A 6,125-nucleotide genomic window follows, 5' to 3' on the forward strand; every position below is an offset into this window, starting at 1 on the left:
AATGGAAGGAGTCACACTCTAGTCTTCCCTTTATCTCCTTTGCTATTTTAGAGTTCATGTGCATGGTAGAATATTTTCCCTTTTAAAGTTCAGCATTTCAAAGAATGCCTTTTCAAATTCATAATCAAAACCCAGTAGGAAGAAAGTTCATTGTGTACTAGTTCCTTCAACTCACTGCATTTAAGCTGCACTTATGCTATTAACTCAAGTCTAGTGAGAGAGCAAACTCGCACACACAACAGGTCACATGAAGTGAGTTTATTACTTACACTTAGACAGCAAGGAATAAAGGAAGCCTAGTCAGGGTGAACCAGTCCCTTGAGGGCAGATGGGGTCTTATCTGTACTGTACATGTCCCACTTGCACAGCAGCTGAGGGACCCTGGACAATAGTCCACTTGGTATAGATCCCAGGGACAACATGACATTCTGGGCTGAAGTATTGAAAACCATCCTGTTTCTAGGGGGAATCAAATGGAGGCTAGGCCCTTCGGCCAGTTCTTTCTTTTCTCAGGATGTTGCATTCCCAGCACTTTCCACATGTGTGCTTGAGAACATTGAGAGTGAAAAGTGAAGAACTGGATGAGTCCAAGGCCACTTGAAGAATTAAACTCTCCTGCACCTAGTGCAAAATGCCATTCATCAGTGTCCCTTTTGTACTTGTTTCAAATACTGGACTGGCACATTGAAGAACTTCATCATTCACGTGTCTGCCTTCGTCACTAGACTATAGGCTCCTCGAGGACTGGAACTGGCTCTTATTCATTCTGTACCCCAAGCAAGGTATAAATGTATACCAGATACTCTAGACTTTGTCTTACTGAACCATATAAATCTTTCTCGCAACTACTCAATGCTGAAGGACAGAAAGCTAACAATATTAGAGTTGCTATCTAAATCCCCTTAGAGCCAAGTTACATGCTTGGACCAGTTTCCACCAATCAGATTCACCCAAGTGAGCTATAAAAAACATAGTGTTATGGGAAAGATTAATGCTCTTGTAGACAAACAAGCACCGTCACAAACACTCTCGTTTTTCCTGTGTCAGCTAAGGTGTCATCTTCAGGGTCTAGCTACATGACCCTGGGCTTCTAGCCCTTCCATTTTTATCGGCATCTAATTCTCCATAGAAAAATAGCTTTCTGATTAAATTAGCTCCATTCTTTTTGTTGCCTGCAGTTGAAACTTGATTTGGTGCTCATCAAAAATGTTTGTGAATGTGTTGAGTAAAGTATGGCTCGATTCAGGAAGTTTACCTTCTATCAGGGTTCCTGAAATCATTCCCGGGTTCCTGAAATCACCTGATGGTTTTCAAAATGGATGATTCATTAATCAGTAAGAAAAGATTTCCCAGAAATACCTCTACTAAAGAATTCTAAATGTAGCCAAAGAAGAAGTTTGAAAACATTGCACTGCAAAGTACCACTCAGAAAGAGAAGTGGGTTTTTTTTTCCCTCTCTGGAAAAAAAACATACCATTATCTAGAAGATCCATAAAGTGGCTTACTCTTGTCACTTAGTTCCAATTAAAATGGAGTACTGTTGTATTTTCTAAATGACCACAAAACTGCAAGTGAGAAAAGGTTATTTATTCCAAGTTTTACATTCTGAAAGAAATGATTTGTATAGTTGGGAAACTAGCAGAATTATTAGAGTGAGGAATTCCTTCAACCCTCAGATTTGGGTCAAAGGCTTGACCTTTGAGAACATATGTTTAAAACACTGTTTGTTCTTGTGAATCCCAAAAAAGGCCTTCAGAACCCTTGAGATTCACTGGATAACTTAAAGCTTGGACAGTAAACATCAGTCTGAGGATTCTGAAGCAAGGATTGGCTCCCACTTGTCTGAAGAAGCAGAGGCAAAGAGCTCTTCTCTGAGTTTCTTTGGTGCAAGAACAGCAGTTAAACTCCCCGAGCTAACAGTTTTCTGTGAAATTATCTTCCTGTAACTAGCTCTAAGGTTTACGCCTCTCACTCTACCTGAAAAATGCCATTTCTTTCAGCAAAGCTGTTTTTCAACTCAAGGCTGAATGCTCAGCGCTATTTCAATTTAGTCAAAGATTAACTTGGCTTGACCAGAAGTTTCTAAGATGGGTCAAGTGTTGGCTGATGAAAAGACTTGTGGTTTCAAAGGAGATTGGCAAAGAGCAGACTTGCTTTAAAGAAGAGGGGAGAATTTGTGAGCCCATTCCACAATCAGGAAATAACTAGTGGTGCTCCTTGGAGAACTCACCCTTCTCCAACTGAAAACTGATACTGTGCTAGAAAAAAATAATAAAGCAGTACACTGGGCCTGAGGTAATGGACCACCTTGTCTGAACCCCATGTCCTCTCATCTTGGGAGGAATCATGCCTTCCTCCTTTCTTTCACTCTTTGCTACAGAAAATATTCAATGAGCAACTATTATGTGCCACACACTGTGTGGTGGGCACTAGATATTCCTGGGAGAACAAAAGATGCATAGTCATTGCTGTTATGGGGTTTACAGGAAGAGGAGTGGAGCAGACAACAAACAAAATAAATAAATACAAAATTGCAAACCCTGAGAATTAGCTAAGGGAAAGAAGAGGATCGTTTGAGAAGGGAAATAGAGACAGTGCCACACCTACCCACTTCTATCCTGGGAAAAAGTCTCAAGGACATCTGGATCTTGAGAGACGGTGATAGTGGCAGGAGAAGGGACCAGGGCTTGATCTGCAGTTGGATGGAGCAAGGAGAGGGGGTGTGGGAGAGATCTTATCTCCTCTCCATGGATAATGTTGCATCACCATGACTCTCTCAGGACATTCTGGAGATAATTAATGGAGATTGACAGGGGTCTTTTCTGAAGCCAAAGACAAGAACTCCAACTAAAAATGTTGTAAACAGTAAGGGGATTTAAAAACTAAGATACAGGGTGGTTCCAAGACTGGACCAGTGACTCAGTGATGCCATTACCAATGCAGGAACTTTCTTCTTGCTCTCTATCCTCAGCGCATTAAACTTTTCTACCCTAGCGGCTTTTTGAGTTATTTTCTTAACAAAGATGATTTCTTCTTTAGAAGAAAACTAACAGCAGCTGTTAGATAAAAATTCAGCATTGAAGTATTTACTGAACAATTATTGTTAGCCTTTATTTAACTGGTATGTGTTTAATGGGCTTAGTGTACAATGTCATCTTATTAATGATAATAATTCCCACATTCATTAAGAGCACTGTAATGTTTATTATATTTGTTACACAGCCTGCTCAAATAATTCTGGCGATGCAATCTGCACGAATGCAACCTTGTAAGAAGAGTTAGGTGCAGGCCTTGCCTATTCCCCTTTCACTCCACCTCCAACCCCGTCACCTATCACAAGGAGCCTCATACATACGCCTGTGGACACACTAGCTGACACACCCAAACTCCAGTCACAGACAACAAAGATCAGCCCCATGTTGACTGGTGTGCTTCATAGTGAGAGAAGAAACGGGTCTGCAGGTGGTGTGAAAGTTAAAGCGGTTTGATCCCATATAACCAACTGTGTGGTTCAAGTCCTGAACCCAGTAACTTGAAAATCATGCTGGGCATATGCACATGTGTCCCCAAAGTCCCAAGAAGAGAATGGAGAAGAGGGGATTTTGGCATGGCCATCCCCTCTGGAGGGTGATTTCTCACTTTCCCTCTCTGTCTCTCTCTCTCTGTTCCTCTTTGGCAAGTGCACACACCCTCTGGCAAACTTTTAAAATAACTAATAATAGCAAAGAGACCTGAGGAAGAGTTTCACACAGGTCCTAAAAGAAAGCTTGGTACCTAGAGGCAGAGCTACAGTATATCTTCAGTGAGCCCTCGACCACTCTTGTCCTTGTGAGCCCTTTCTTCCACAAAACATTAAAAGTCATATCTTATAGGGCCAGCAGATGGCACAGTGGTTATGTCACTAGATTTCCACATGGCCAACTGTGGTTCAAGTCCTGGACCTAGTGGCTTGAAACTCACACCAGGTATTGTGCATGCGTACCCAAGATCCTGGGAGGAGAATAGAGGAGAACGGATTGTGGTGTGGCCATTTCCCTGGGGGGGGGGGATTTCTTACTTTCCTTCTCACTGTCTCTATTTCTTTCCTTTTTTTTTCCTGCTTTTCCACAGGGTTTATTTCAAAACTGTAAAGATTTATATATTATTTTTTACTATGCATAATATGCATTTTTAGCTTAAAGTAAAAAGTATCACACTTAAAGTTTTTGTTTTTGTTTTTGTTTTGTTTTTTTGAGAGGTTTTTGCTATAGGGCGTGTACGCTCGCCAGAAAAACAGAGAGAGACAGAGAGATAGAAAGTGAGAAATCACCCCCCCGGGGGGATGGCCACACCACAATCCCTTCTCCTCCATTCTCCTCTCAGGATCTTGATCACACACGCACATATGCCTGGCGTGAGTTTATGCCTCCGGGTCTGCGACTCTATCCGTGGCCAACTACATGAGAGTCCAGCGACATAGCCATTATGCTAACTGCTGGTCCATTAAAGTTTGTTTCTTTTTTTTAAAGTCTTAAAAATTTAGACATTTAAAAAATAAGCTGAACATATCTTGCAACACAGGTTTATCCCTTAAATATTCACATTTCGAAAAAACTGCCTAACAATTTACAACTGGCAATAATTACAATCTCCTTATCTTTGAGAAAACATATTCATGAAACATCATGAATTTACAGTTACAGGCATTTAACAGTTTAGTCAAGCATAGTTTTTATCAGTACATACACAAGGTCTCAGACTGTCACTGTGGCCATTTTGGAGTGACTCTTTTACTGGGAAAAGCATCCTTCACCACAAAGAGAGCAGCCACGTCCAAGTAAGTTCTCTGCCACGAGTTTCTGATTTTCAGCTTAGAAAAGAAGAGCAGCATTTAATAACCGTGTCCCTTGCGTACGGGATGGATGACAGGTCATGGACAAGAACTACAATATGCAGAATAATAAGGCGAGTCCTTTCTTATCCCACCAAAGAGCGGCACACGGGGTGCCCACGAAGTGCAGAAGCTTAATAATCATTGCAAACAATCTTGTTGTTTCCAACCTTTCCTTCAGTTGCTTCATGAGTCCCATGAAGAAGCATGTATTGGCCAAAGCGGCAAGATTCCCAAAGGTATAAAACACTGCAAACAGCTTTACACCTTCGGGAAGCCACAGCAATCCAGTTGCAAGGATAGAAAAGAAGATGCCACTCACAAAGCAGATGACAAACCATTTAAAAACCTGGTGCTGAAACTAAGGGATGAAGCATCTGGGACCTGCACGGTCAGGCCCTGCTCCTCGTCCTTCTGGCCACTCAGCCACAGCTTCTCCATGGCCCCACTCCTGGCCCCTCACTGTCTCTTTTTCGCTCTGGCAAGTGCACGTACCTAAGACAATCCCCCCCCCGAAAAAAAAAAAAAGTCATGTCTTACAACTATGTTGGGTAAGAGACAAATATATTGATAATATAGAGAATGTATAGTATTTTCGACCTGAAGTTCATATCTTCCTTCTGATTTTAAATGAAATGAAGACATTTCTGTGGCCCCCTAATCATAGCCTAATCATAGGTCCTTGGCACTGTGCCTGTGGTACCTGCCTGCCAGGAGCTCAGTCTAGGAGAAAGACGGAGGGCGTGCTCTAAGGGACACATCCATCTGTCCTAGAGATGCATTATCCCACGGTAAGAGGTGTGCCCGGACAACAGTGTCGGAGTGTTTTACTCCCAGGCAACAATGACTGGATTCAAGGAAGAACATGGAACCCAGGCTAGATTAATTGGAGTTACTCCTGACACGTTCCTAAAGGAACTCCCTCAATATCTTTTCCCTAAGATTAAAAACTGTAGAGAAATGTTACAAACTGAGGCCATTATAGCTAATTCCTAATTGTAATAATGGAGGCTATTTGAAACAGGAAAAAAGGGACCGATATACCAAGATAGAGCCAAGAGAAAATATTATTGAGTCTTAATAATATCATTTGAACCTCTAGATCCTGCTATAAACCAAATTATCATTGGATTTTCAGTAACATGAGCCAAAATGATTCCCCATTCCCTTATGTTAAGTTGATTTTCTGTCACATGTAGTTTTCTATATGGAGTCACCAAGAGAGAGGTAACAGGAAGCTTGGGTGAAGAAAAAT

At 41.5% G+C, this 6,125-nt stretch overlaps 1 pseudogene; it reads right to left on the reverse strand.

The window, feature by feature from the left end:
* Positions 1 to 4,845: 4,845 nt before the first annotated feature.
* LOC102502140 (vesicle transport protein SFT2A pseudogene) lies at positions 4,846 to 5,314 on the reverse strand (annotated as a pseudogene).
* Between the last annotated feature and the right edge of the window lie 811 nt (positions 5,315 to 6,125).

This window comes from Tupaia chinensis, unplaced genomic scaffold, assembly GCF_000334495.1.
Source record: "Tupaia chinensis unplaced genomic scaffold, TupChi_1.0 Scaffold000026_1, whole genome shotgun sequence".
Taxonomy (NCBI): domain Eukaryota; kingdom Metazoa; phylum Chordata; class Mammalia; order Scandentia; family Tupaiidae; genus Tupaia; species Tupaia belangeri.